This window comes from Oncorhynchus mykiss, chromosome 17, assembly GCF_013265735.2.
Source record: "Oncorhynchus mykiss isolate Arlee chromosome 17, USDA_OmykA_1.1, whole genome shotgun sequence".
NCBI lineage: Eukaryota > Metazoa > Chordata > Actinopteri > Salmoniformes > Salmonidae > Oncorhynchus > Oncorhynchus mykiss.
Window position 1 is genome coordinate 49,819,129 of NC_048581.1, and position 19,860 is coordinate 49,838,988.

Below are 19,860 nucleotides of genomic sequence, written 5' to 3' on the forward strand. Positions count from 1 at the left end.
GGGCGACCGTTCCTTTTGTCGTTTGGACTGACCATAGGAACCTTGAGTACATCCGTTCTGCCAAACGACTTAATGCGCGTCAGGCTCGTTGGGCGCTGTTTTTCGCTCGTTTCGAGTTCGTGATTTCTTATCGTCCGGGCTCTAAGAACACCAAGCCTGATGCTTTATCTCGTCTCTTCAGTTCTTCAGTAGCCTCCACTGACCCCGAGGGGATTCTCCCTGAGGGGCGTGTTGTCGGGTTGACTGTCTGGGGAATTGAGAGGCAGGTAAAGCAAGCACTCACTCACACTCCGTCGCCGCGCGCTTGTCCTAGGAACCTTCTTTTCGTTCCCGTTCCTACTCGTCTGGCCGTTCTTCAGTGGGCTCACTCTGCCAAGTTAGCCGGCCACCCTGGCGTTCGGGGTACGCTTGCTTCCATTCGCCAGCGTTTTTGGTGGCCCACCCGGGAGCATGACACGCGTCGTTTCGTGGCTGCTTGTTCGGTCTGCGCGCAGACTAAGTCCGGTAACTCCCCTCCTGCCGGCCGTCTCAGGCCGCTTCCCATTCCCTCTCGACCGTGGTCTCACATCGCCTTAGATTTTATCACCGGACTGCCTTCGTCAGCGGGGAAGACTGTTATTCTTACGGTTGTCGATAGGTTCTCTAAGGCGGCTCATTTTATTCCCCTTGCTAAGCTTCCTTCTGCTAAAGAGACGGCACAAATCATCATCGAGAATGTTTTCAGAATTCATGGCCTTCCGTCAGACGTCGTTTCGGACAGGGGTCCGCAATTCACGTCTCAATTTTGGAGGGAGTTTTGCCGTTTGATTGGGGCTTCCGTCAGTCTCTCTTCCGGCTTTCACCCCTAGTCTAACGGTCAAGCAGAACGGGCCAATCAGACTATTGGTCGCATCTTACGCAGTCTTTCTTTTCGTAACCCTGCGTCTTGGTCAGAACAGCTCCCCTGGGCAGAATACGCCCACAACTCGCTTCCTTCGTCTGCGACCGGGCTATCTCCTTTTCAGAGTAGCCTCGGGTACCAGCCTCCGCTGTTCTCGTCTCAGTTCGCCGAGTCCATTGTCCCCTCCGCTCAGGCTTTTGTCCAACGTTGCGAGCGCCCCTGGAAGAGGGTCAGGTCTGCACTTTGCCGTTATAGGGGGCAGACTGTGAGAGCCGCTATTAAGCGTAGAACTAAGAGTCCTAGATATTGTCGCGGTCAGAGAGTTTGGCTCTCCACTCAGAACCTTCCCCTTAAGACAGCTTCTCGCAAGCTGACCCCGCGGTTCATTGGTCCGTTCCGTATTTCTCAGATCATTAATCCTGTCGCAGTGCGACTTCTTCTTCCGCGATATCTTCGTCGCGTCCACCCGGTCTTCCATGTCTCCTGTGTTAGGCCTGTTCTTCGCGCTCCCGCTCGTCTCCCCCCCCCCCCCCCCCATCCTTGTCGAGGGCGCACCTATCTACAGGGTCCGTAAGATTTTGGACATGCGTCCTCGGGGCCGTGGTCATCAGTACCTAGTGGATTGGGAGGGGTACGGTCCTGAGGAAAGGAGTTGGGTTCCCTCTCGGGACGTGCTGGACCGTTCGCTGATCGATGATTTCCTCCGTTGCCGCCAGGTTTCCTCCTCGAGTGCGCCAGGAGGCGCTCGGTGAGTGGGGGGGTACTGTCATGTATTGTCATGTTGTGTCTTGTTCCTGTTCTTTCTCTTCACCCTGTCTCCCTCTGCTGGTCGTATTTGGTTACCTTTTCTTCCCCTCTTTCCCCCAGCTGTTCCTTGTCTTCTCTAACTACCTCGTTCACCCCTTTTCCCACCTGTTCCCCTTTTCCCTCTGATTAGGTCTCTATATCTCTCTCTGTTTCTGCTTCTGTCTTTGTCGGATTCTCGTTTGTGTTTCTCATGCCTGAACCAGACTATCGTCGTGTTTGCTGCAACCTTGTCCTGTCCTGTCGGAATCTGCCAGTTCATCTAACCTTGTCCTGTCCTGTCGGAATCTGCCTGTCCATCTGAGCCTACATGTGTTTCGTCATTAAAGAAACTCTGTTTTGTTAATTCGCTTTTGGGTCCTCATTCACGCACCTGACAATTACTACAAGACTTAGATAGCTGGCTAGATTACTTGCCTAGCAATCTATAAAATCTTAGCTGACATGGGATAATTGAGTGACTGTCAGTGACTGAAATAACAAGAGAAAAACTTCTGATGTAGAACCACATTTCGAAACTGCACGTTGTGTATTCTACTATCCTACGGTTGCTTTTGGAGGGGGAGGGGCCTCTAGCGGCTGCTTACTGAATGTTACTTATAAATAGAAACGGTACTGTAGTAGATGTTTTAGATACTTATTTACAGTAACATGATGTGTGATAAATAAAGGACATCCTGAAAGAAACAATATTTATGTGAGACATACAGAGAGCCAGTGGTGTAGTTTCAGTGTGTCTGCAGAAGACTGTAAAACCCATCTGGCTGGGCTGAGGTTGCTGGTCTGTCGGGGATTGAGCTGTATATGTGGTACGTATCAGACTAGAGAAAAGAAACAGACAGTTTAACTTCAGTCCTTTAATTCTACAGTACTGTAAATGTAATGTAATTTAAAAGGATGTAACATCAATCTGAAACTGAGAGTCGTTCACATTCACCAAACACAGTGGGTGATTCTGAACTTACATTGACGTTTTCAGATGACCTTCCATTTTCTTCAAAAGGACCTGTACAACACAGAAGGATGCCTGAGTGAGTGAGTGAGTGAGTCAGTATGTGCGCACACACACACACAAGTCACTTCTCCTCCTGACTCAAACCATCCTGTAGACGTACAGCTCTATTCTCATGCTCTAACACATTATCTTATGTATAACTTATACACATACATGCTTACTGATATGACTACCTCAGACCAACATCCAAGCCTAAACAACTTTGAGTCCTATATAAAGCCTGACATATGAAACATTGGGACAGAGTTAAATAGACAAACCTAATGGTAAAGATGTGGATGGTACAGAAGTGATCAGGCTGTAGACCCCTGCATTCTCTGAATCAGCCTGGAGGAAAGAGAGAGAGAAAGATCCTTATTATCCCTCAGACTGTCTGTCTGTTCCTACGAAAACAAGTATGTATCTATATCCAAGGCTATTATTTTTGCTGTACTTACATCTTCATTTGCAGATACCTGCACAGGACCTGCATCTCACGGAGAGAGACAAAGTAAGAGGTTGTGTGTCTGTGTGTCTGTGTGTGTGGGGGGGGGGTGGGGACAGAAGACATTATGTTACAAACTCACCCGAGGGCAAAAACGTGGACGGTACAGAGGTGATGAGAGAACAGATCCCAGCATCCCTTGAATCCAACATGCCTGCACTGCTCATAGCTCCCATCACCAAATCACCTACAACAGAAAATAAATACAACTTAAATTAGAATTTGTTGTTTGTTCATGCATGTGTGTAGTTGTGTTAGTAGTGTGTGCAGTGTTTGATGTATTTTGTTTGGAACATACATTGGCTGTGATCATCCTGTCTGGCTGTAGGTCTGTACAACATAAAAGTATATAAGAAGGTTGTGGTAAGAACATCTCATCATGGACAATACAGAACTAAAGGTTGATACAATCTGCATCGTATTCACAAGGGAATTCTTACCTCTGAGAATTGGTTTTCTCTGAAAAACAAATTAGACTAAATGATTGATTTTGAATATAGCCTACACTACACAATATCACCAAAAGGAGTTGAAAGATGAAACCATGTCAAAGGCACTTACATTAATATGAGAAGGAAAATGTTTGCAAGTTATTTGTTATGCAGAATCAGAAGTACTCACTGGTCCTCCTGCAGAGATAGACAGCTGTCAATCCCATCAAGAACACGCCCACTCCAGAAGCCATACCCACTGCTGTCTGCCATAATTGCACCTCTGTTTGGTGACATGATGACATCAGGAGAGGTCATTAGCTCTTAATCCAAATGTAAATACTTCAATGGTAGACCGGTGTTAGAATACCACTTTATTATTAGTCTTGGTAAACGTTTCTGTTTTCATATATGTGAGAAAAGACAGCTAGTCAGCTAAGCGTTTTACATTTGAGTCTGTGAAGGAAAATGTTATGTTTGTGCTTTTCTAATAACCAATTGGACTGGGTCCATGCAACTGACTGATTGATCGTGACTGGGAGGAATCATCACTATCAGTATAAGTAATTTGGCAGTGCGCCAAGAACATTGTTTTGAAAACTGAAAGGGGTGTCTCAGTTTCAAGGTCTCAGCTTGGAGAGAAGAAGCCTTGTGAGGTATTGGTTGGTCACATGCATGAAACAAACGTTAATGATGAATTAATGATGAATTTTGAATAAGCTAAATCTTGCAAATATAACTTGTCTGTTTAAGCACTAAATAAGAGAACAAATGGGACTTCCCCGGCGGAGCAAGATAGAGACATGCAAGATAGAGACAGTTTGTTAACAGTTAACACACATCACAACTAGTAAACACCAATAAACAAACATCGTGCGGCCATTCTCACTTTCAGTTGGACTCTTTGGTGTGTCAGTTGTCAAAGTAGGATTAACAGTCAAATCTGGTGCAAAGCAAAGTCATTAGATCTGGTTATACAATAAAGTATCTTAATGGGATGATTTAATCAATCCAAGATCAACCTCTTTTCTAGTAATTAGGCACATTTGTGATGAGGAAAGAATACAAAGACCTGGGTAAGATAAACTGAAAACAATTGACTTATTTTAACTAACTAAAGATGACCAGCACGCACACCTGGTGTAGGATTCACTGCTGTGCTGGGGGCCAAAGGAGAGGTCAAACCTGGTGAGAAGAGATGAGAAATGTACATTTGTTTCATATCAAATAAAATAAAAAGTTTTTTTGTCACATGCACTGAATACAACAGGTGTTACAATACAACCTTACCATGAAACACTTACTTTCAACAATGCATTTTTTTTAAGTAAGAAAATATTTGCTAAAAAAATTCTAAAGAAATAAAATGTAATTTAAAAAATAAAAACAATAACGAGGCTATAGGTAATTCAGGTAATATGTATATGTAGGAAGGTGTAAAGTGACTACGCATAGGTAATAAACAGCGAGTAGCAGCAGCGTAAAAAGGGAGATCAATGCAAATAGTCTGGTTAGCCATTTGAGCCTTTTTAATTTTTAGGTCCTTTCTCTGACCCCGCCTGGTATAGATGTCCTGGATGGCAGGAAGCTTGTCCCCAGTGATGTACTGGGCCGTACGCACTAACCTCTAAGGTCAGATGCTGAGCAGTTGCCATACCAAGCATTGATGCAATCAGTCAGGATGCTCTCGATGGTGCAGCTGTATAACTTTTTGAGGATCTGAGGACCCATGCCAAATCTTTTCGGTGTCCTGAGAGGGCATAGGCATTGTCATGCCTTCTTCACGACTGTCTTGGTGTGTTTGGACCATGTCAGTTTGTGTATTACAGACTCGGTCAGGGAGAGGTTGAAAATGTCAGTGAAGACGCTTGCCAGTTGGTCAGTGCATGTTCTCAGTATGCGTCCTGGTAATCCGTCTGGCCCTGCAGCCAAGTGAATGTTGACCTGTCTTACTCACATCGGCAACGGAGAGCGTGATCTCACATTCGTCCGAAACAGCTGGTGATTTCATGCAAGGTTCAGTGTTGCTTGCCTTGAAGCAAGCATAGAAGGCATTTAGCTCGTTTGGTAGGCTTTCGCCACTGGGCAGCTCATGGTTGGGTATCCCTTTGTAATCCGTAATAGTTTGCAAGCCTTGGCACATCCAACGAGCGTCAGAGCCAGTGTAGTAGGATTCAATCTTAAACCTGTATTAATGCTTTGCCTGTTTGATGGTTCATCTGAGGGCATAGCAGGATTTCTTATAAGTATCCGGATTAGTGTCTCGCTCCTTGAAAGCAGCAGCTTTAGATTTTTGCTCAGCGCGGATGTTGCCTGTAATCCATGGCTTCTGGTTGGCATATGTATGTACAGATGAAGTCAGTAATGTAGTGTACTCCTCAATGCCATCGGATGAATCCCAAAACATATTTCAGTCTGTGCTAGCAAAACAGTCATGTAGCATAGCATGCGTGTCATCTGACCACTTCTGTAATGAGCGAGTCACTGGTAAGTCTTGCTTAAGTTTTTGCAGGTTAGCAGGAATCAGGAGGATATAATTATGGTCAGATTTTCCAAATGGAGGGTGAGGGAGAGATTTGTACACATCTCTGTGTGTGGAGTAAAGGTGGTCTAGATTTTCTTTTTCTCTGATTGCACATTTGACATGCTGGTAGAAATGAGGTAACATGGATTAAAGCTTTCATGCATTAAAGTCTCCAGCACTAAGAGCACCACTTCTGGATGAGCATTCTCTTGTCTGCTTATGGCCTTATACAGCTCGTTGAGTGCGGTCTTAGTGCCTGCATCGGTTTGTGGTGGTAAATAGACAGCTACAAAAAATATAGATAAACTCTCTTGGTATATTGTGTGGACTACAGCTTATCATAAGATACTCTACCTCAGGCGAGCAAAACCTCTAGACTTCCTTAATATTTGCACAACAGCTGTTATTGACAAATAGACAGACCACCAGCCCTCGTCTTACCGGAGGTTTATTGTTCTGTCTTGCCGATACACGGTAAATCCAGCCAACTGTATATGATCCATGTCCTCGTTCAGCCATGACTCGGTGAAACATAAGATACGGATGGTAAAGCAGGATTATCCACTTGCAGATGAATTCTCACCAAGCATCAGGATCTGCGGCCCCTGTATCGGTCGTCTCCTCTTCATGCGAATGACGGGGCTTTGGGCCTGGGCCGTGAAAAGAAGTTAATCTTTCTCCTTCAATTCATTAAAGAAAAAATCTTCGCCCAGTGAGTAATCACTGTTCAGAAGCTCTTTTCAGTCATAAGAGACAGTGGCAGAAACATTATGTGCAAAACAAGTTACAAACAACGCAAAAAAAACACCCAGAATAGCACAATTGGTTAGGAACCCGTAAAATGGCAGCCATCCCCTCCGGCGCTATTCATATCTAAGAAAAGTACAATTTAGAGTGAACGTACAAGCAGCCATGAATAAGTCTATGAGTAAACCTGTTGGAGCGTCAGTGAATTAGAGTGAACTAAAAATGTAATTGCAAAGTAAGGGATACTTACTAGTTGGTCTCACTGTGATGTCAGGGGTCAAAGTAGAAGTAACAGTCGAAACTGCTGGAAAGTATTAAAAGTTCATTCTGGATCTGATTACACAAGAAGAAAGGTATGCATTATTTCTGTTAGAAAACAACACAACTCAGTCAGTAGAAAGATTCACAATTTCAGAATTTTGAATATTATTGTTAAAACCCAGAGCCTTAAAAGCTTATAGTGTACCATGGGATGCCCCGTTAACTTCTTATGGCTGGGGGCAGTATTGAGCAGCTTGGATGAATAAGGTTCCCAGAGTAAACTGCCTGCTACTCAGTCCCAGTTGCTAGTATATGCATATTATTAGTATATTTGGATAGAAAACACTCTGACGTTTCCAAAACTGTTTGAATGATGTCTGTGAGTATAACAGAACTCATATGGCAGGCAAAAACCTGAGAAGAAATCCATCCAGGAAGTGGGAAATCTGAGGTTGGTCGTTTCTCAACTCATTCCCTATTGAAGAAACAGTGGGATATTGGTCATGTTGCACTTCCTAAGGCTTCCACTAGATGTCAACCGTCTTTAGAACCTTGTTTGATGCTTCTACTGTGAAGTGGGGCTGAATGAGAGGGGATTGAGTAAGGTCTGCCATGAGCTGAACATGCGCTGACCATGCGCGTTGACGTGAGATCGAGCTCGGTTCCATCGCATTTCTGAAGACAAAGGAATTCTCCGGTTGGATCAGTATTGAAGATTTATGTTAAAAATATCCTAAAGATTGATTCTATACTTAGTTTGACATGTTTCTACTGACTGTAATATGACTTTTCGTCTGAACTTTTGCCTGGACCTGCCAGTCGTGAGTTTAGATTGTGTACTGAACGCGCGATCAAAACTGAGTTATTTGGACATAAATTATGGATATTATCGAACAAAACAAACATTTATTGTGGAACTGGGATTCCTGGGAGTGCATTCTGATGAAGATCATCAAAGGTAAATTAATGTTTATAATGTTATTTTTGACTTCTGTTGACTGCACAATACGGCGGATATCTTTTTTTCTTGTTTGGGCTCTGAGCGCCGTACTCAGATTATTGCATGGTTTGCTTTTTCCGTAAAGCTTTTTTGAAATCTGACACAGCGGTTGCATTAAGGAGTAGTGTATCTAAAGTTCCATGTATAACACTTGTCTTTTCATCAACATTTATAATGAGTATTTCTGTAAATTGATGTGGCTCTCTGCAAAATCACCAGATGTTTTTGGAACTAACGTAAACTCACCCAATTCCGTACAAATGTGGGTAACCACGGCATTCAAACGAGGCTGCAATGAAAACGAATGAGACTGTAGTGACTGTGTTGGCATCAAAATCCGAGGTGTGAAACTACATTTCGATTCAGCATTGATTGACATGGTAATGAGCTAACAGTATTGGAGAAAAGATGAAAAACTCATTTTGTGCCGTACAGCCTCTTTCCACCAGGGGTAGCCCTTCTCTCGCAGATTAAAATCATGCTCAACCATATACACTTGTAAGAAAACTTCATTATTTTTGTCTAAATTAATATAATTATTGCTAATATTAAACTAATATTTCATGACTAGGGTGCCATTTGCAGTTTTTTGCAGGTCATTTCTGCGAGCCATCATGACACTCAAAAGCCGGAACAGCTGCAGTTCACTTGTGAGGCTAACGTTAGCGCAGCCCTAAACCCCTCTTCAAATTCGACACAAACCTTCAAACAGGTATGTGATGAGACATTACATAAACTCTTTATGTTTTATTTACATTTTAAGGTTGATTAGTTGGACAAATCGGGTGGAAAAAACTGTTTTCTTCACTCAACATATTACCCCCTTTCAAGATCACTTCGTAGCCTTCGCTCCCCACCCGCCATTTTTAAAAAGACCAGACGGAGCTCATTGCCTTGATGAATTATGCAGAGATGGGCATCATGAAGGTCTCGTCATTAATTTAGTTGGAAAGGGGAGAAATTGTGCTTTACATTGGTATTGATATTACAGTTGATCTGGAAGTATTACGTTTTCTGGGCTCAAAAATAAGGTCAATTGTACGGATCAAGGCGATGTACAAAAGTGAGTGAGTTTACGTTACTGAACATAACGCGCCAATTTATGCTGAGATTTCTTTATATAAATATGACCTTTATCGAACAAAATATACATGTATTGTGTAACATGAAATCCTATGAGTATAATCAGATGAAGATCAAAGGTTAGTGATTAATTCTCTCTCTATTTCTGATTTATGTGACTCCTCTCTGGCTGGAAAAATGGTTTTGTTTTTCTGTGACTTGGCTCTGACCTAACATAATCATTTGTGGTGCTTTTGCCGAAAAGCCTATTTGAAATCGAACACCGTGGTGGGATTAACAAGAAGTATATCTTTAAAATGGTGTGACATACTTGTATGTTTGAGGAATTTTAATTATGAGATTTCTGTTTGAATTTGGCGCCCTGCACTTTCACTGGCTGTTGTTATATCGATCCCGTTAGTCGGATCTCAGCCATAACATCCCACATAATGCTTACATGGATATTCCCTTCATTAACTTCTAGAATGGTCTCTGCTACTTATGATTGCCTGCTGTCTGTTAAATGCTCTACATTGGGTGTCACTCTAGTATGGAACCGTGAAATGCAGGGATTGGGGCCTGACCTGAACTGGGATACCATTTAGGAAAATGTATTTGTTACCTTTAAAAACCTAGCACACCAGCTTATACATTATAAGCTCATACATAGAAGTTATGCAACCACATTTAGACATTTTAAGATGAAGCTGATTCCTACTCCAAAATGTGAAAGATGGCGTATGAGTGCTGTTGTAACACAAATGTTTTGGGAATGTCCTGTGGTGTCCCAGTTCTGGTCACATGTTTCGGATTTCCTTACAAACATGTGTTTCCATGTGAAGATCCACCTTTATTTTCGTTGAATGATAACTCTTCATTTGTACTGCAACTGGTTCAGAAAATAATAATTTATGCGGCATTAACAGCAGCAAAAAAGGTTATCCTTAGTGGATTACCCCTACAATCCCCTTGCCTCAAACATGGTTATCATATAATCAAGATATTGTTCGTTTAGAGCGATCAGCGGGCATGATAAACAAAGCTCGGGCAAATACAATTGAGGTATGGGATGTATTAACCAAAATATCTATCAGATATCAGCACCTCTTGAACAAGCAATGGACCTACATGGTAAGGGAGTTGGGGGACGACATTTTATTTTCTGAGAATAATATAGAATATTTTTTATTGTAAACTCCACTTCCTTCCTGTAAATGTCTCATTTGTCTGAGAAAAGACAGGTAGTCAGCTAGAGATGGATGCTTACCCAGAACGCTTTCTGTGGAGCTTTGACCTCCTGGGCACATGCAAGAGAGAGACTGTTTGATAACAGTTAACACACAACACAACTTATTACGCCACTAAACTAAAATCATGTGGACTCTTAGGGGTGTCAGTCGTCAAAGTAGAACTAGAAGTCAAACCCGGTGCAAAGCAAAGTCATTGGATCTGATTATAAAATAATAAAAGGTATCTAAATGGGTTGATTTAATTAATGAAATATCAACCTCTTTTTTTATCAGGGGATATTTGTGAGTAAAAACCTGGCTAAAATAAAGCTAGTGTATTTGTTTAGGTCCTATCTGCTAACTAGAGAAAGATGACCAACACACCTGATGTAGGATTCACTGCCGTGCTGGGGGTCAAAGGAGAGGTCAAACCTGGTGAAAAGAGATTACACAAGAACAAATGTAAATTCATTTAAAATCTAAGGTCATTCAATAAGCAGAAAGAGAGAAGTACACTACACATTACCTACAAATCAGATGGACTAAAAGTATACAAATCTGGACAGAAATTACAAGCATGGGTCAATTCATAAATCGGAAGGAGCTTTAGTGAATTAATAATGTGAACAAAAATATACATGTAAGTTAAAATTAAAGGATCTACTTACTGGTAGTTGGTGTCACTGTGGTGTCTCGGGTCGAAGTAGAAGTAACAGTCAAAACTAGTTGGAAGCAATATGATAACACAAGAATTAGGTTTTACATTAACATTTTGTTCACCTAATTTTACAGGCCTGTAATCTAAACCATTGACTGTACAATTGGTATTTGCTGAGATGGTCATTTAGAGGCCCAACACACCTTCTGTAGGACTCATTGTTGTGCTGGGTGGAAAAGTAGACCCAGGACCTGGAGTCAAACCCACTGAGAAAACACATATTAATGAAATTTGTATTTTTATTCATGATCGTATTAATGATCATCATGGTGTTGTTGTCCTTTTGAAATACCTTCATGACTTGTCTATTCAAAGTGGGAAAAGTAGGACTATAAATTCACTATGGACAGATTGCTTCCTGCCCTGGTAGATTATATTTCTCCTCATTATAGAGATGATAAGACCAGTTCATAAGGTGATCAAGTCTTTCAGGACAGATAAGGTGTTGATTGTTGTTGACAGCTTCCTAGAATAAGGTCACCATGTTATCTAACAGCAGAAGCCTAACAGCGTATAGATACGATCTAAACACTGAAACACTTCAAAAAATAATTTGTGTTACTTCTGGTAATGGTTCCAGGCGTTGGTGTTGAGACTGGTTTCATATCTATGAACAAAATTACATAAAGTTTCTACTGTAAAGTGTTCTTAACAACATCCTCCATCTTCAACACAATGAACTACAGAGAAAGACATTCCAACAGCTACACTTACACATTACCAAACCTAACCCCCTTTGTCTCCCTGCTGTAGAGGTTGTCTGTATAGTTGTTGGATCACTGATGTGAACTCCTACTAGTTTTACAACCATTTTGGGATTGGAATGTGGTCTTTAGTTTGTGGTTCAGAATGCTATCAGCTGGCAGCAGCTGCCTGTCTGCCATCATCCTCAAGGAGCCATCCCTCAACAGGCCACGCCCAAGAGGAAGACAGACATCCAGGTGGTCTGACCATTTGGGGGACAACCTACACAATCTGGGACTCAACACCAAAGCAGCCTGGGACCTGGCCCAGAATAAGACAGTGTGGAGATCCATATATCAAGGTGCTGTGCTCCAAGGAGCGAGCAAATAGCGAGTGAGTGGGGGAGGGAGGGAGGGTCAGAATGAATATAGTCATATTAAACTAATTAAAGGGTAGTCAGATCATGAAGACCTGTTGAACTGATAGATTATTATTGTATAGATAATGACTCACCTGTTAAGCTGTACCCATCACTGCGTGGAGAGAGAGAGAGTTTGGTCCTGAGCTCAGTCTGTAGTCACAGCTCACCTCCTTATGCCTCACTGTCTGAAGTCTGTTCAGATCACTCTCAGCCACAGAGAATTGACAGAACCAGCATTTGGAATTGGTGTGTTTCTTCTCCCTGATGTGTGCTCTTCTGAGACACTTACTCTGCTCTCCAACATACAGGTTACAGGTGGTGTCATTACTGACAGAGACAGGAATTAAACAGGTGTCATGACTGTCTTGATCAGGTCAGGTTACAGGAGACCACAACCCTACAGATTATCTCTCAACCCCAACAGAGGAGGAGAGATCTAGGGTTCTGATGATGCGGGGGGGGTTTATGGCCCCTCACAGCCCTGGTAAATCTCAGGCCACAGACAAATTCCTTTGTCCTGTTACTATGGAGAACCAGCCTCAGAACATTAAACATGAACTAAAGGGACTTTGGAACAATGTTTTTCGTCAGTCACAATGGTGGTCATGACGAAGTAAACCACACATTGAAAATGTATGCCATTTCTGCTCTGTTATAACCTCTTAGAACTACCACCTTACTTTTTCCAATTTCCGCCTTAAGACATACCCAAATCTAACTGCCTGTAGCTCAGGCTCAGATCCAAGGATATGCATATTCTTGATTTAATTTGAAAGAAAACACTCTGAAGTTTGTAAATGTGAATTGAATGTAGGAGAATATAACACAGTAGATCTAGTTTAGATAATACAATGAAAAAAACATATGTTTTTTCATTTTTATTGTTGTATTATCTTTAAAATGAACAAGACAAAACAAACATGGATGATGGGGACAATTTCAGTGAAAAACATAAGAGGGGAACAGTACTTGTGCAAAATTACAGAATGATAACTTCCAAAATGAGTGTGCTACATGACATTTATCATGAAGTCACCCAGGTGTCCCACACAAGTAGCCCAAATGTACCCAAGTGGCCAAATTGGTGAAGTTATACATTGTGAATGGAATAACTATATACAAAATACCAAAATGGTATTCTAACACACCCCCCCAAAAAATGGAGAAAAAACATGAAAAAAAAGACATTTACAAAATAACACTTTCAATATTTCGAAGACCCTTTGTCCTCTATACAATATTGTGCTGCTGATGTCAGGTGCCATAGCAGTCTCTTTCTGCTCTAAAGCAGAGGGTCACCAAGCATGTGGTGCAGGTGATGGGGGACTTCATTTTGCAAAGAACACAGCGACGCCTCCATGCTGTGCCCTTTTGGCCCTGAGGCACATCCATGCCTGCAGAAATACATTTGGGCAGATGAACACCACTTGTGGCAGGAGCTGGATGAACCAGCTTCAGTGGGGGATGGACACCTTGGCACTGGGGGCTCCCATTCGGAGTCAGTGTCACTGTGAAAGAAAATGTTCAGTTAGAATAGTTTCACATATGAGCCCTGTATCAACAGGTATAACAAACAGATATATATAGAGTACAGTGAACATAAGGTTGAATATATTATTATAGACCTGCTAGATCTACTGTCTCATTTATATTATGACATTTCAGCTAGATCTACTGTCTCTATTATATTATGACATTTCAGCTAGATCTACTGTCTCTATTATATTACAACAGACCAGCTGTATCTACTGTCTCCATTTCACTTTGGCCATTGTTGTGGGCCTGCCCTCCCCTATTAATTTCAAACAACGGCATTAGCATGAGAAGAACTTACCAGTCCAAAACGATGTCCTCTCAGTTCAAAAAATATTCCTCCATTTGGGAATCGCTAAATGAATCGTCCTCGATCAATTTCTTCTAAAATTGTGTGTACATCTGTATATCTAGACTTAGATTTAGTTTTCCCTGACCTAGTCGTCATACTGATTGATATATAAACAGCTGAATATGCGCTTTACCAAAACAATGCTGTGCGCAACATGCGTGGCTCCTTCCGGTATGAATCGTCAATGGCGAATGACCCTCTTTACGCCTGAGTTTACTACATGGGTTGGTCTTCCAACACATAAACATTACATATTGCCATTTACCTCAGCTCATGGGCTATCTATCCAGCTAGATTTCAAGACGATCGGTGGTCATTGGGTTAAAATACAGTCAATCAACGAAACAGCGGTCTTATCATTGGTGCACAATGATGTCATTACTTGTTGTCTTCAAATCGTTTTCTTTCAGTCAATACGTCCCGCGAAATGACCCATCACGTTTGGTTGTATTACAAACAAACCAGTTGATTGCAATGAAACCAAACATGACTGGAAAAGTCACGTTTTGTGTGTATTTACCTCAAATGTGTCGTCGAAAATGGAATGAGACGGAATTCAGTTGAGTTTTTACCAAAAAGTTATATTTTGGTTTCATCTGACCATATGACATTCTCCCAATCTTCTTCTGGATCATCCAAATGCTCTCTAGCAAACTTCAGACGGGCCTGGACATGTACGGCTTAAGCAGGGGGACACATCTGGCACTGCAGGATTTGAGTCCCTGGCGGCGTAGTGTGTTATTGATGGTAGGCTTTGTTACTTTGGTCCCAGCTCTCTGCAGGTCATTCACTAGGTCCCCCCGTGTGGTTCTGGGATTTTTGCTCACCGTTCTTGTGATCATTTTGACCCCACGGGGTGAGATCTTGCGTGGAGCCCCAGATCGAGGGAGATTATCAGTGGTCTTGTATGTCTTCCATTTCCTAATAATTGCTCCCACAGTTGATTTATTCAAACCAATCTGCTTACCTATTGCAGATTCAGTCTTCCCAGCCTGGTGCAGGTCTACAATTTTGTTTCTGGTGTCCTTTGACAGCTCTTTGGTCTTGGCCAAAGTGGAGTTCGGAGTGTGACTGTTTGAGGTTGTGGACAGTTGTCTTTTATACTGATAACAAGGTCAAACAGGTGCCATTAATACAGGTAACAGGTGGATGACAGAGGATCCTCTTAAAGAAGAAGTTACAGGTCTGTGAGAGCCAGAAATCTTGCTTGTTTGTAGGTGACCAAATACTTATTTTCCACCATAATTTGCAAATAAATTCATAAAGAATCCTACAATGTGATTTTCTGGATTTTTTTTCTTCTCATTTTCCACAAACTTCAGAATGTTTCCATTCAAATGATACCAAGAATATGCATATCCTTGCCTCTGGGGCTGAGCTACGGGCAGTTAGATTAGGGTATGTCTTCAGGTGGAAATTGAGAACAAAGGGATGCAGCCATAACAGGTTAAAAGCATCTACTCAATTCTCTTTCTCTATCTCACTCCTCAGATCTTTTGTAGTTCAGCAGATTCCCAGCAGTAATCTCTTTATGGTCGATGTGGACAACAAGTGTGACTGCAGCTCTGCCCCCCTGGTTTCCATGGATCCCATCGAGATTATATATATCCTTTACTAACCCTCAATAAGTTTGAGGTCTTTGAGTGTATTGTTATAACAAAGCCTTTGAGTGTTTTTTAGTATAAATGTTTTGTAAGTTAACTGTAAGTGAACTCTGAACTTAGACTTTAGTTTTCTGAGAATGTGCATAGCTTCTTCATTGTCAGAGGTATTAATACATTTCTCATACATGTAGCTATTTATGAAGCGTGCATTACGGTTTGGTTTTCTCATCATGCTAGAATGATGTTGCAGAAACAGTCATCACGCTATCAGTTAAATGTATCGGAGGTATCTGAGGTGTGCTTCATCGTCAGTATTTCTATCCTTAACCCCTCTGCACACAATGAGTCTTTGAAATGTGATAGGCTGAAGTTTCAGAAAGACAGAAAGCGGCCAGAAATGTGTCATCCTTTTCACCCCAAGGTATGCAGTGTGTAGATATCTGTCTGCGTCACAATTCTGTGAATACACGGAAAGTACATGAATGCCTGTTTATGAGTGTTTAATAACATGAAAGTATTGTATGTATTGTATGTATGTATTAATTAATTTATATGGTCTGAAACTCCTGTGATGTCCCCTGTGTCTGATGCAGGATAATGACATGGAGTGTGGAGGAACAGCAGGCCTCTCTGCCCCCCTTACAACAGCACTGCTCCCCCTACTGGCCACTCTCATTAGCAGGTGACCATTAGCAGGACCCAACACTGGACCTAACACTGGAGAGATTGATAGACTGGCGCACCATCAAATGCTGACAACGCACAGGGAGCCTCGCCAACAAGAAGAACTTGCTCAACTAACTGAGTTACTTATTATCAACAGAGAGATGGACCAATTGTAAATCAATCTCCTTGACCAGCAGAGAAATAACAAATTAGACATTGTTCAAGACAAACAGAACAATATTCAAAGGGGGAAACAATATGGACATTAGACAGAAAAAATATACCTGAGAGCAGCAATGAACGGGTTTCACAGGATGTCAGAAAGGACATAAGATCAGTTGGATAACAAAGCCAGCCCTCTGGGATGTAGGAACTATCTTCCTTTATGTGCAGTCAGTGAAAGCATTACCATGTTGATTTAAATCTCAGTTGGTTCACTCCACATTAGCGTTCCAAAATACTTCAATACACTCTCACAGCTGTAATACGCTGACTGTGCAAGCGGCAAGACAGGATTTTACAGAATAAAATATCCACTTTTCCCTACATTCAGACATCATAACACGGGCAACGATATGTACAGATATACTAACCACAATATTTGACATAATTTATTGCATGAGACAAAGTCCACATGATCAATAGTTATTGCTCTAATATAATATTGTGGCACTGGTGACGATGAGATCTATAGTGCCACCATTTGGTCTGGTGCAGCCATCTAAGGTTGCAGTGACTTTATATTCACACAGCTTCTAAGGACATACATAAGGTTTACATACCACATTTCATTGCCCCTTGTCCATCGGCTCAGTTCTTATAGCCAGTTACCCATGGTGGAATTATCTGCAGGGCTTGACATGAACTTTTTCTGAAACTTGTCCTTCAGACAAGAATGACAGATTTTTTTCTTTCTTGTCCGAACGGTTAAAGTTTATGTCCTACAATTCTACTCATTCTGCCATGGGGCGGAGTGAACTTTGATGTTATTAAGCAAATACCCTGAAATTCAACACGTTGTGCCATTGTCGTTGAAATAATAACATTCAGTTTAAAGCTAATTTCCTGCTATTCTCCACATTTTGCCATGACTTATGCCATGTTCATTTGATATCTGAGTGAGAGTGACTAACAAAATCATTGGGGGCCCCCTGGAAGTCAGGGCCCCTGGGCAGTAATTTGGCCATTACGACAAGACTTAGATAGCTGGCTAGACTAACTTACCTAGCAATCTATAAAATCTTAGCTGACATGGGATAATTGAGTGACTGTCAGTGGCTGAAATAACAAGAGAAAAACTTCTGATGTAGAACCACATTTTGAAACTGCGCGTTGTGTATTCTACTGTCCTACGGTTGTTTTTGGAGGGGGGAGGGGCCTCTAGCGACTGCTTACTGTATGTCGCTTATAAATAGAAACGGTACTGTAGTAGATGTTTTAGATACTTATTTACAGTAACATGATGTGTGATAAATAAAGGACATCCTGAAAGAAACAATATTTCTGTGAGACATACAGAGAGCCAGTGGTGTAGTTTCAGTGTGTCTGCAGAAGACTGTAAAACCCATCCGGCTGGGCTGACGTTGCTGGTCTGTCGGGGATTGAGCTGTATACGTGGTACGTATCAGACTAGAGAAAAGAAACAGACAGTTTAACTTCAGTCCTTTAATTCTACAGTACTGTAAATGTAATGTAATTTAAAAGGATGTAACATCAATCTGAAACTGAGAGTCGTTCACATTCACCAAACACAGTGGGTGATTCTGAACTTACATTGTCGTTTTCAGATGACTTTCCATTTTCTTCAAAAGGACCTGTACAACACAGAAGGAGCCTGAGTGAGTGAGTGAGTGAGTGAGTCAGTATGTGCGCACACACACACACACACAAGTCACTTCTCCTCCTGACTCAAACCATCCTGTAGACATACAGCTCTATTCTCATGCTCTAACACATTATCTTATGTATAACTTATACACATACATGCTTACTGATATGACGACCTCAGACAAACAAACAAGCCTAAACAACTTTGAGTCCTATAAAAAGCCCTACATGTTATGAAACATTGGGACAGAGTTAAATAGACAAACCTGGTGGTACAGATGTGGATGATACAGAAGTGATCAGGCTGTAGATCCCTGCATTCTCTGAATCAGCCTGGAGGAAAGAGAGAGAAGAAAGATCCTTATTATCCTTCAGACTGTCTGTCTTTTTGTACGAAAACAAGTATGTATCTATATCCAAGGCTATTATTTTTGCTGTACTTACATCTTTATTTGAAGATACCTGCACAGGACCTGCATCTCAAAGAGAGAGACAAAGCCACAAGTAAGAGGCTGTGTGTCTGTGTGTGTGGGTTTGTGGGGGGGGCAGAAGAAGTGAAAATAACAGGGCTTGATGTCATTTCACACTTCTCCTCCTGACTCAAACCACCCTGGAGACTTACAGCTCTGTTCCCACGCTTTCAAGATGCTCTGATTACAAAATGTAAGTTTGTATGGTAGGCATTTAGTGATTAAGCGTTATTGTGCTGAGTGTCCCAAATTCACGTCCCAGGTCCAAGGTCAGGAAGACAGGGACAGAAGACATTCTGTTACAAACTCACCTGAGTGCAAAAACGTGGACGGTACAAAGGTGATGAGAGAATAGATCCCAGCATCCCTTGAATCCAACATGCCTGCACTACTCATAGCTCCCATCACCAAATCATCTAGAACAGAAACAAAATGAAAATTAAATTAGGATACGTGTTTGGACATGCATGTGTGCAGTTGTCTTAGTAGTGTGTGCAGTGTTTGATGTATTTTGTTTGGAACATACATTGTCTGTGATCATCCTGTCTGGCTGTAGGTCTGTACAACATAAAAGTATCAGAAGGTTGTGGTAAGAACATCTCATCATGGACAATACAGAACTGAAGGAATATGCAATCTGCATCATATTCACAAGGGAATTCTTACCTCTGAGAATTGGTTTTCTCTGAAAAACAAATGAGGCTAAATGAATGATATTGAATATAGCCTACACTACACAATATCACCAAAAGGAGTTGAAAGATGAAACCATGTCAAAGGCACTTACATTAATATGAGAAGGAAAATGTTTGCAAGTTATTTGTTATGCAGAATCAGAAGTACTCACTGGTCCTCCTGCAGAGATAGACAGCTGTCAATCCCATCAAGAACACGCCCACTCCAGAAGCCATACCCACTGCTGTCTGCCATAATAGCACCGCTGTTTGGTGACATGATGACATCAGGAGACGTCATTAGCTCTTAATCCAAATGTAAATACTTCAATGGTAGACAGGTGTTAGAATACCACTTTATTATTAGTCTTGGTAAATGTTTCCGTTTTCATATATGTGAGAAAAGACAGCCAGTTAGCTAAACATTTTACAGTTGAGTCTGTGAAGGAAAATGTTATGTTTGTGCTTTTCTAA

The 19,860-nt window shown here is 41.6% G+C and overlaps 2 long non-coding RNA genes across 2 annotated transcripts; both read right to left on the reverse strand.

Annotated features, from left to right (window-relative positions):
* Positions 1-3,264: 3,264 nt before the first annotated feature.
* LOC110489548 lies at positions 3,265-3,891 on the reverse strand. Its single transcript, XR_002468598.2, has 4 exons — positions 3,805-3,891; positions 3,624-3,642; positions 3,482-3,513; positions 3,265-3,370 (listed from the first exon to the last, which is right to left on the reverse strand). It is a non-coding gene; the product is annotated as an uncharacterized LOC110489548 (long non-coding RNA).
* Positions 3,892-10,440: 6,549 nt separating this feature from the next.
* On the reverse strand, positions 10,441-11,161 carry LOC118940047. The gene is made up of 3 exons (XR_005036679.1): positions 11,106-11,161; positions 10,822-10,869; positions 10,441-10,505 (listed from the first exon to the last, which is right to left on the reverse strand). It is a non-coding gene; the product is annotated as an uncharacterized LOC118940047 (long non-coding RNA).
* Between the last annotated feature and the right edge of the window lie 8,699 nt (positions 11,162-19,860).